The sequence below is a fragment of the Pangasianodon hypophthalmus genome, chromosome 14 (genome assembly GCF_027358585.1).
Source record: "Pangasianodon hypophthalmus isolate fPanHyp1 chromosome 14, fPanHyp1.pri, whole genome shotgun sequence".
Taxonomy (NCBI): domain Eukaryota; kingdom Metazoa; phylum Chordata; class Actinopteri; order Siluriformes; family Pangasiidae; genus Pangasianodon; species Pangasianodon hypophthalmus.
Genome location: NC_069723.1, coordinates 2,414,792 through 2,426,607, shown reverse-complemented (window position 1 = coordinate 2,426,607; position 11,816 = coordinate 2,414,792). Strand labels below are relative to the sequence as shown.

At 35.2% G+C, this 11,816-nt stretch overlaps 1 protein-coding gene across 4 annotated transcripts in view; it reads left to right on the top strand.

Annotated features, from left to right (window-relative positions):
- The window catches only part of fat3a (FAT atypical cadherin 3a), a 120,139-nt gene extending 119,871 nt beyond the window's left edge, over nucleotides 1-268 (top strand). For all 4 annotated transcript variants that reach the window (XM_053239660.1, XM_053239658.1, XM_053239661.1 and 1 more), the window contains one exon: nucleotides 1-268. This exon is cut by the window's left edge and continues 1,288 nt beyond it. The gene's annotated coding sequence lies outside the window, so the exon portion shown is untranslated.
- The last annotated feature ends 11,548 nt before the right edge of the window (nucleotides 269-11,816 follow it).

The following is an 11,816-nucleotide window of genomic DNA, read 5'->3' as shown; positions in this document are numbered from 1 at the left end:
AAGCAAAAAAGTCTTACTCAGTATAGCAGGCCATGTATATAGTAAGTATGATGCACGGTGTGAGAGCTGAAAATGAAAAGATAGAATGGAGAGATGGAAAGAAAGATGAGCGTAAAAAAAAACTCATCATCATTGACGAAAGTAATAAGGAGTGTTTTTGTTTTGTTTGTTTTTTTTTTTGGATTTTGTGAAATAGAGAAGAAAAGAGAGGCATGAAAGCAAGTTTGAGAGAAAGTAAGTGAGAGAGAGAGAGAGAGAGAGAGAGAGAGAGAGAGAGAGAAAACTGCCAAGTCATCAAACCAAAAAAGAGAAGAATGAGGAAAACCATATGGGGAAAAAATTGCATAGAAAATTCAGATTTGGGATATTTTTTGTTCTGTTTCATCTCCAAAACACACCTGAGCAAAGAAATGTGTCTTTTTTTTTCTTTTTTAAAATTTTTGTCCCAAAACCCAGTTTTCGTCTTCAAACCACACCTGAGGGAAAGAGAAGAGGAGAATTTGGGAATAAATTTGAGTGAGGAAAAATGACAATTAAAAAAATTTTTTTTTTTTGGATATTTTTTCTCTTTTATCTCCGAAACACACCTGAGCAAAGAAATGTGTCTCCAATGTGTTAGTTACCTGACTCGGGTGAGACAGCAGACAAATTAGCGAGGACATGCTAACGTCCAGAAACACCAACATCAAACACACCTGAGAGCTGCTGAGTGGCCAAACCAAAAGAGAAGAATGAGAAGGGGAGAAAAGTTGAAAAAGTTAAAAAATAAATTAATTAATTAATTAATTAAATAGATTTAAAAAATTAATTTTTTTCTTTTTTGGAAATTTCAAATTTTGGAGATTTTTTTTCTGGCAAAAATTTGTTCTGTTTTTGTCCCATTTTTAGCGTGAAAACACACCTGCGAGCTGCCAAGTCACCAAACTAAAAAAAGAAAAAGAAAAAAGAACAGAAGAATGATTTTTTGGGAATATTTTTTCTGTCTTACCTCCAAATCACACCTGAGCAAAATAAATGAGCACTTGTACATGACTTGTACATGACTCAGGTGTGTTAGTGGAAATTAGCGAGGACAACTCGAAATTTAGGAATTTTTGTAGTTTGGCGAATTTTTTGGGAATAATTTTTATCCCATTTTGAATTCGAATCAACAATTTAAATATTATATAAGATTATTTACCTGGTTAAAGGTGAGACAGGAAATATAAAAGGACAACTCTGATGAAAACTCTGATCAGTTAAATGTTTTTTTTTTTTGTTTTTTTTCCTTTTAGGATATTTGGGGACTTTAATTCTTCCTTTTCAGCTTCAAACACACCTGAAAAGAAAATAACTTTTTCCTGTCTGGTGATTTTTTTTTTTTTTTTTTTTTTTTTTTTTTTTTTTTTTTTTAATTTATTTTGGCTTCACAGTTTTTTTAAAAAAAAGTTGAAGGTTAAAAGTTGTATAAAGTTAATTTCCTGTTTCAGGTGAGACAGGAAATAAAAAAACAAAGAAAATTGATGAAAATATGGGAAAGTTGGGAATGTTTTTCAATTTTTTTTTTTTTTTTTTGGGCACAGTCATCCTTTCTTTTTAATTTCCTTTTTCTAAAATATAAATCAGTAGAATATTCATTACCAGTCTCTGGAAATTTCCATTTTTTTTCCATTTCAGTTCCTTTTCTTCAGTGTGATCAAATCAAAATCAGATATTTTTCTAACATTTCAATCCTTTTCCTTCACCTCACACACCTGAGACAGGAAACACACTACACCTGTAACTCTGTGCTCAGGTGTGTTTTTTAGGACATAAAACCCAAATCAAAATTTTCTGGATGGCATTAAGTGCAACACTTTCCAACATATAATTATTTTTAGTTAATTTTTTTTTTCCACGGGTGTGTTTGGAAGAAAAGGGAAAAAATCGTGACACTAAAATCAGCAATTAATAAATAAACGTCCTTTTTTTTTTTTTTTTGTTTTGATTTTTCACATTTTAGTCTCCGAACACACCTGAGACAAATAATTAACCCTTTTCACTTGTTCATTTCATTCTTCGTGTGTGTTTAAAGGTGAAACAGGACAAAAATGTCACAAAATCAGCACAATTCTCGACTTACACACCTGAGAAAGACGTCTGGATCATAACACACTTTTCCTGCGAGAGATGTTGTACAGTGTATATAGATTATGTTCGGTTCTTCGAAAGCTGAATTTTTTTTGTAGATATGAAATTGAATTGAGAGCCGGATAAGGATGAAAATCTCTCTCTCACACACACACACACACACACACACACACACACACGCGCACATATCTGAGTATGCGGAAATGCCGATTATTCACAGCATTTTTTGTTTAGAATCGTGTCTCTGTAGAATCATCAGCTTCATTTTATATAAAAAGGGAAATATTCTGGACTTCCTGTCTGCAGAGGAAGTGTGTGTTTTTTTTAATCATTCCTCTCTACATGCTGTTCATCTTGTCAGTATTAAAAGAACTCTAATCTTTAAAAAAAAAAAAAAAAAGTGTATAAACTTGCATTTTTTTAACTTCTCAGTTCGTTTTTTAATCAATGCAGAAATTAAAAATAATCTTGAGAAATTTAATACGTCTGACAGTTTTTTGACGTGTGTGTGTGTGTGTGTGTGTGTGTGGATGTACTATGGTGTCATAGAAATTAAGGTAGCTAAATTATGAACTAGCATTACAGTAAAGCTAACAGCTTACTTTCCAGGAAAAGAGGTGAAGATATCAGTATGAGGTTAGAGCAAAACTGCGATTCCATTTTTGAAACGAATTTATGAAAATGAACTTTTGAAAGAATTTGTGTTTCAATCGTACAAAAAAATCTTCAAGATGGCGTAAAAGTGATTCGGTTGAAAAGCTACATTAACCAAAGTGTAATTTTTTTTTTTTTTCCTCATAAAGAAATGAGACTAAACAGCGGCTTAATGTTTTTTCTCGTTTCTCAACACCAAACAAACATTCATTTATTTGTTTGGTGTTGTGTTCATTAATTTTTAAGAAATTCTTTGTTTATGTAAATAGTGTATGAAAAGTATGAGAAAAAAAACGTCACCATCAGTGTTTTACACTCATATACTTTTAGCAAACGTTTCCGCCTTATTTTTTTCTTTTTTTTTTTTAATAACATTTCAGGCATTTTTTTTTTTTTTTTTTTAATTTATTTTTGCATTTTAAATATTCACATAAAAGTGCTGGAGGGGAAACCCTGTGGTTACACACACACACACACACACACACACACACTATATATATAGTGTGTGTGTGTGTGTGTGTGTGTATATATATATATATATATATATATATATATATATATATATATATATATATATATATATATAATATGTGTGTGTGTGTGTGTATATATATATATATATATATATATATATATATATATATATATATATATATATATATATATATATAATATGTAGAGTTGTTATTATGGTAAATATCAGGGTTATAAGGCTTAGATGTTCAGAATCAATTAGCAAAATATCAGATTTGGTCCCTGTGTTGGTCAAAAAAAAAAAAAAAAAAACAGTTGTACAGAAACCACAGATAATAAAGAAACATTTATAGAAGGTACAAGACAGGAAATGACCTGAGACATTATTTATATATATGTATGTGTATATATGGAGAGAGAGAGAGAGAGAGAGAGAATAGAGCTTTCTGGAACAGAGATTATCATTAAGGATGTGTAGCTAGAGCTAGCCTACAGAAAAGTTCTGAATAACTTTCAGATGTTAGAGATATTAGGAAAGAGATTAGCAAAGAAAATACTGCAAAAATGATTGATTTTGATTTATACAATGTTCATTCATTCATTTTCAGTGAGCTGGTCTGCTTTTGTTAATTAAATCAAGAAAAATGTTCATTTCTTCCTAAAGTCTGTCTAAACAGCACTTCTGCAGCCATGTTACTGTTTAGATACGTACAGGTATGGCACAGAAACGTGATTTGCTTCTATACAATTTAAAAACAAAACTGTTTCCATCACAAAGGAAAAGACTTCGTATGTCAGGAGACGAGGCTACACTGAGTGATGCGGTGACCGTGTGGTAAGTGTGTGTGTGTGTGTGTGAGAGAGATTGAGCCCAGGTGTGCTTGAGCAGTAATGCGGTGAGCTTAAGCGTGTGTGTTGGGAGTTGGAGTCCTTGGCGGCCATGTTTGTAAGCCGCAATGTCTCTTGGGAGTTGTAGTTGGACGCCGATTCCAGTGTTGGCGTGACACTGTGGTATAACAGAAATAAACATACCTTTTCCCTTGTTTTTTTTTTTTTTTTTTTTTTTTCTTCTTCATTTTTTCACAGCACGCCATCAGTTTAGTCCTTACAGAGTCATAGTAAAACAGGAAGTAGTAGACGGTACCAGTGTGCACTGAAAACCACAACATTGAGTTTATTAATTTATTCTATCATTCCTTCCTAATCTCAGACGGTTTTCAGCGTGTGCGTGTTTGCGTCTCAGCGTTAATCTGTCTTCTGTCTTAAAATGCATCACCTCGATGCTCCACGTTCGAACATTCACTATGGCCTCCAGCGTTATTGGGATTCTGGAGGAATGGCAGCTGGTGGTTCGATATCCTGCACTGAATAATCATTCGTCGTGAATTTTAACTCCATATTTTCACCTGAACTGACTCTCGACTCAATCCCAGCAACGAAACTAAAGAAAGTTTGTTAACGATTTGAAGGATTTTCTCATTTATTAATGACGCAAAAAAAAAAAAAAAAAAAAGCAGTTAACAATACAAATATCTACAGCACAGAGATGTTGAAGTCTCGAGTCCGAAGGTGTTGATTAATTTTCTAGAACAGCAGCTCGGACTGCAGTGGAGCTCTAATTCAAATCAACGCATTAATTCTAACGTTATCGTTTCTATAGTAACAACGCATCTGGTCCACATAATCTAAAACCTAATAATAAACAGATTTTTAATATAGATATGTATATATATATATATATTTTTTTTTTTTTTAAAAATGAAGAAAAAAAAACCTAGAAGCATTGACATGGTGACGTTTTCTCTAAGGAGATTACAGAAGGAGTCTCCAGTTTCAGTGATTTTTGTCAGGGTGGGTAGGTTTTCCACCACGGGAAAGTCTTCAAGACAGAGGAGTTTACGCTTTAGGGTTTCTTGGTGACCTGGCAAGCTGTTTGTTTTTTTTGTTTTTTGGTCTTATTAATTATGAATAACTGTTTGTCGACAGAAAGATAAGAGGTAACAGGAACTAACTTGTTTCATGGTCATTCTACAAAATCAAATGTAACTATAAATGGACAAAAATGCATGAAGGTTATAACAGCTACAAACAGTTGTTCCTTGACTTTCTTTTGAAACAACAAAATGCAATTCCCTCCATCTTAAAGACTTTCCCACGACTGACTGTTAGAACGCACTGACACTGACGCCGACACTGACACTGGAGACTCCTTCCATATATTTTTAAATGAATCTCCTGTTGGTTTGGTTCATTCTTTGGGAAGCCATGTTGAATACGAAGGGTATCACATCACGCTCGTAATACACAAGGCTATTTATCGTGATCTTTTATAAACTACGGGTAAGTAAGTGTTATAATCTTTACTGTTAGATAAGAATACACTGTTTGGGGTGTGTATCATGGAGGAAGGATTAAATCTGTTTGGAAACTGAAATAGAATGGAGAATATTTTGTTCACCCGAAACTGCAAATCATTGGATCTTCACAATCTAAAACATTTCATTAGACAACAGCATGTCATAACTGGTCACATGACCCTCCATAAACCTCAATGTTACATTATTTTGAAAATAACTTCATTTGATATTTCTCTAGAAGAATGTTGTTCATCTCTAATCCATGTGATGGACTGAATCTTCAGTTTCCTTCCCAGAATTCCACTGGAGCGTGCCGTGTGTGATGAGGTTAATGACTTTTGACCTTTTCAACACACACACACGTATGGTAATGAAGATTTTATAGATCTGACCGAGATTTCAGATCTTCATTTATTCAGCGTGTAGAAGATCAATACAGCGCTGAAGTCTTTATAGAGTTGTTTTATAGAGAAAAGGTGCGTCAGGTTTATATGAAGTGATAACCTCCTTGAATCTGTACACACTTGGGTGAGTTTGCGATTTTGCTATTTTAATTTTCACCCAGTTTTCGTACTTTACACCACGTTTCTCACGATTCCCTACAGTGAGACAGCGACTTGCCCTTCAGTGTTTTCTGACAGTAATTCCTATATTTCTATAAGATATTTATACAATTTAGATATAAAATAAGCATTATCTTACCTGCGTAGTTGTGACTGTATGATAAAGCATACAGTTTGAAGCCTTTCCTCAACTTATTACATTGAAAAAAAAAACTTAGCATCATTAAATTTAGCATCTTAGAAAATGAAATTTATCTAGAATTATTATTAGACTTATTTTTAGTTCATTTCATGCTTTAAATTTACTTATTCTCTTATTAAATTAGCGAACAAAATGTCCAGAAATAAGGTTACTAATCTTATATCTGGTTAACTGTAATTTTATAATAAGAAATACTAAATAAATGTGACTACATTCAAGATATTTTCATTTAATATTATTTATTGTAAAAACAAATAACAAAACACACATCCATTGTTTTTAGTCCTTGTTTGAAGCTCGTGTTCCATCGACATAATGCTTTTCTTGAAACGAGCCTGGTCAATAGACCAGACGGCCACCGTGCCATTAAACATACATGACTGGATGTGACAATTTTCTCCTGATGAGAGTCAGCCTCATATTGTCCCCTTTATTGATTTTCGCCATGCTGTTTGTTACAGTTGATATAGCTTATTATTATTGAATAAGTTCTGCTTTAGACTGGATTTTAACTGGATTAGATCAGATGCTGCATTGCCATTTCGCTGTCTTGCTGAGAGGAGTCCGATTTATTTCAAACGCAGACCCAATTCTTGGATATTATTCACATAGAAACCCTCAGGGGGTTGTGTTTGGCCCATTAGTGTTTATTAAAATCAAGCCAAAAGCATCCGAACAATTTAAGGTATATGAGGCAGAGCAAAAAATATATATATTATGAAGTGAAACTATCTTGACTATAGGCAACTTTATATAATAATTCTTATTACGACATTATTATAAAACAAATAAAGAATTGTCAGTAGATGCTTCCTTCTAGAATAAGAATTAATAAATGGTTGAAATAGGCAGAATAATAAAATACTGCTAATTGAAGTGCTATTAGTAATGTATTTGTTTTATTCCAGCAACGTTTAGCTGTTGTATCTTAATCCATGCTGTGCGTTTGGATGTGGATTGTGGTTTCGCTTCTGCGTTCTGTGTTTTGAACCCAGCGGTGGATTTGGATCACACTTTTAGGAGATGCACTAATGAATACACTCAGCATTTACACTCAACTGACCCTAACTCCATTTAGCTTATTAAAGGCAGTGCTGAGGCTGTCAAAGACTGGGTCATAATCCAAAACATCAGTGCTTTTTGATATCTAATTCTCAATTTTAAACAGGCTCTAACGATGCATATTGTCGACAGAGCTCCTCGGGGGCTTTATATCACGTCTATTACTTTTAATGAAACTGTAATGTGGATGGATGAGGTGCAAGACGCTAGTGCAGGTGCTCAGAGTATGTTTTATTAGGGTGTATCGACCAATCATAATAGTACTTCATAGCATGCATTAACCCATAGCTAGCTAGTACCTCAGCTACTACCTCAGGACATATAGGAGATATATATATATATATATATATATATATATATATATATATATATATATGTGTGTGTATATATATAGTAAATACACAAATTAATCAAGGGCTAACATGGAACAGGTGAACACAATCAGGTAACACACCAATAACAAGGCAGGAACAGATGATTTGACTAAAACCGAAACATGACATGAACTGAAAACAAAACAACACGTAGGCAGAATGCAATTCCTTTACATTCTTATCCTCCCTCTTTTTTTTTTTTTTTTACTCATATTGCTGTTGTTGTTATAGTAAGATTTACTGTGGTGTGGGTACTTAAAATAAAAAACACGCTAATATGAAGCTAATATGAAATGTGCCTCATTTAAAATGCCAAATGTTTTGTCTTTCTGTAAAAATGACACATTGGACTGACTAACTTCAGCGTCCTCATTAAAGGAATGAGTTTCCTCCTGCATTCCTTCTACAGGTTTAATTTCAATGTGCCTTCAAGCTATTTGCAAGTTTATCGGTCTCTCTGGATAAAATCCTCTGCCAGACGGACAAAATATAAATGTGAATATCGATTGGGTCATGTTTGAGTGGATCAGCAGGTTCGAGCTCCTATCCGCTAAGTATGTTTCTTGACTTAGGCTTATGTATGGCATGTGCACCAATATTAGATTTTACATTCTGAAACAGTATCTAAAGCTATTCTTCAGGTTTCAGAATAGAAAGCGCTGATTTGGTGCCTTACCACAAAAAAAGAACGTGTCTGTGAAGATTGACGCAAAAGATCGACGCATTCCAAAAACATCTAAATACTTTAAGCAGTAAGAGGCATAGGGAAAACAAAAGAAAATGATCTGAACACAAACAAGCTGAGGTTTGAGCCCTGGCTAGGGTCTTGTTGATGAAAAATATAAATGCCTTCTGGTCTTGATTAAATACGAACCTTGGATTTGTATTAAATATAACCGATGCTTTATATAATATTTAATAATCAGCAAAAAAAAAAATAATAATTTTTCTAAGAACATGTCAAAGTAGAGAGTAGAATTCATGCATAATATAAACGGAGTACCTCAAGGGTTTATATCGGGTCCAGTTATGTTTAACAGTCCCTGTAGTTATAATGGATGAAAAATATCTTTGTACGACAGTTACTTCTGGTCCACTAATCTGATTGGTTGAGCAGCGTGCTTAAGAGTGCTTATCTTTACTATAACCACACTGGGATGTTTCACTGTGTGTATCAATCATCTGTCTTCGCCACGTAAAATTCCACATCATGAATATAATTTTCTGACAGAAAATTTGAAAGCTTTTCAGATGACGTTAAAAGGAAGAAAGGAAGAAAAGTTCACTGAAAACACCTTTAACGAGAATGTACAAATCAACGTGAGCTAGCTAGCTAGCTAAAAAGTAAGTGTAGCTTCTTCGGGATCTATTTCCGTTCATGGAGCAAAAATACACAAAATATTTGGCCACATTGTGTCCGAAATGTCAGTAACTCGATATTAAGTTCTTAATTAGGAAACTATGGAATTAAAGCAATATCAAACTCGCATTCATGCATTTGTACTAAATATCAGTAAAACCAGAGTTTTGCTTGTGCGATATTATTATTAAGTTGTACGTCAGGATCGTATAATACACAATTTACAAATTTGAATAGTCTTTAAAGTTGTGAAAACAGTTAATATATGGTGGGGATGTAACCAAATACAAATACTTTGGAAAGAAAGAAAGCTACTTAGCTTCTCATTTAGGCCACACCCACTTCAGGGTTAAATCCGAATAAAGATATTGAAAGCACTAACAGATACAGGAAGTGGCATTAATAATAATAATAATAATAATATACTGTATACACTTCTGTGTATCATGTGACAAAAAGAAAGAGAACTACTTATTTTACCTCTCCATCCTCCACTGCTGTACTTCACGAAGCAAGATAATAAAACTGGGTCTTATTTTTAATAACGTTGCTTAACCTATCGGAACAGACCCAGGATTTTCACGAACAAAAATCCTTGTGCAATCTGTTTTTGCTCATTTCAGAGCACACAATTTGCCAATCAGCCCTCGCAAACAATTACAGATATAGCAATGTATCAGCCAAGGAAAGAGTGGAATTTTTTCCCCCCTGCTAAGCAGGAATTATTAGCTCATAAAACCGAATGGACTGAAACACTTCGGCCATTCATAAAGCCTGAGAGGCTACTTGGCAGAAAACAGCCAACAGATTGAAATTGTTGAAAAGATTCAGATGTGTTTAAACGTTCCGCTTATTATTCCAATATTCATTTTAATTCAATGATTCACTAAGCATGGTGAAACAAATAAGTCGTTACAAGAGTGATCCACTGATAAGTCCAGGCGGTTTAATGGGTTTAATTCGTTATAATTATGCGTTATTGCGTTTATTATCATCGTCATCATCATCTCATGGCCATGACCTCACATGTGCAGCATATAAAAGGCTCCTTCCATACTAGTGGAGACTGCGCGTTATGAGGGGTTACGAGGGTTCGTAGCACATCTTAATGGCGCAGCTCGCCATACAGTAACAGACAGAACTCAAAAAAGTGCAAATACCATATTTTATTGACACTGACAATGACTCAAAGTGTTAATACTACTTACTAATGAGGAAGAGAATCACTCTCGTGCTGATACTGATCTTTATTCTGGCATTGCAATCACTCAGTATTCTGATACTGCTGTGTACTCAGGATGAATGCTGATTCTGTACTCTATTGAGGATAAGAATCACTCAGTCTCATGCTGCATTCAGTTAGAGGTCATAACTTGTAACTCCTGACCTCTGACCAGGGAAAGCCAAAGAAAATACCCCTCAATTCTTACTTGGGAACTTAGGGTAGTCTTCTCAATCATGAGTTCCAACGAGTTCAGCAAGTGACGTCAAATCAACATGGCTGCGCACAGCATACAAAAAAGTAAACAAAGCAGCACGTCTTACCTTTAAACGAGTCATAGTGTACTTACAAGTATATTGTGACTATACAGATCTCTGTTTGAGGAGGACTAATCACAGTTAGCTGGCTAGCTTGTTGCTAACAAAAGACGAACATGGAGTCATCCATGGGTTTTTTCCCACTTTGTACCTCAAATGCTGCACGGAAGGTCGAAAATGACATCATGACCAGCTCTAACTTCCCACTTCTGAGGTAAGTCGAATGCAGCATTATTACAGTATTCTACTGCTGGTGAGTATCACTTGAACTCACCTCAGAAGCTCATGGATAAAACCTGGAGAACGTAACCACTTCACAAATGTCAACAAGAGTCGCCCAAGACGAGGCCATAGTGCATGTGGAATGGCATTTCATGGATGGTGTCTCTTGCATTCATGTACGCTTGCACAATCACTTCCTTTCTCCAACTTGCTAACCTGTCTTTAGATAGCGGCGTTCCCCAGAGCACACAAACAGCTGGTCCTTGACCTGCCAGCTGGCTGTCACTTCCACATAGCGCTTGGATGGCTCAAATGCCAATGCTGGAAGCCTTGTAAAAACACACTGCACCACCTGCCGCTATTACGTAGCCAGTCTCTGGTACACAGGCCTGGGAGGAACTACCTCATCACCTCCTTCTCTCTGGAACAAACTGGTCATTTTAAGTCAGTATGGTATCTGTAAGTGCCCTTGTCTGCCACCACTATCTGCAGAATTTCATGTAACTGAAGAGGACAAGAAGAAAATGAGTTCACTGGCTGTTTGGCAAAGCCAAAGACGCTTGCTTGTTTGCAATCTTTAGCCTTATAGTCAGTCCGTGCTGGAGCAGGGTAGCGTTGCTGCCTCATACCTCCAGGGTCCTGAGCTCAAGGTTAATGTCTGTGTGGAGTTTCACACGTTCTCCTCGTGTCCATGTGGGTTTCCTCTGGGTTCTCTGGCTTCCTCCAACCTCCCAAAACCATACTAGTAGGGGGATTGGATTCTCAAACATTTCCCCAAGGTGTGAACAAGTTTGTGAAAGTGTTCAATGCAGGGTGTATTCCCACCTCACACCCAGTGTTCCCAGGATAGACCCCAGAACCACCGTGACCCTGACCAGGATAACATGATTACTGAAGATG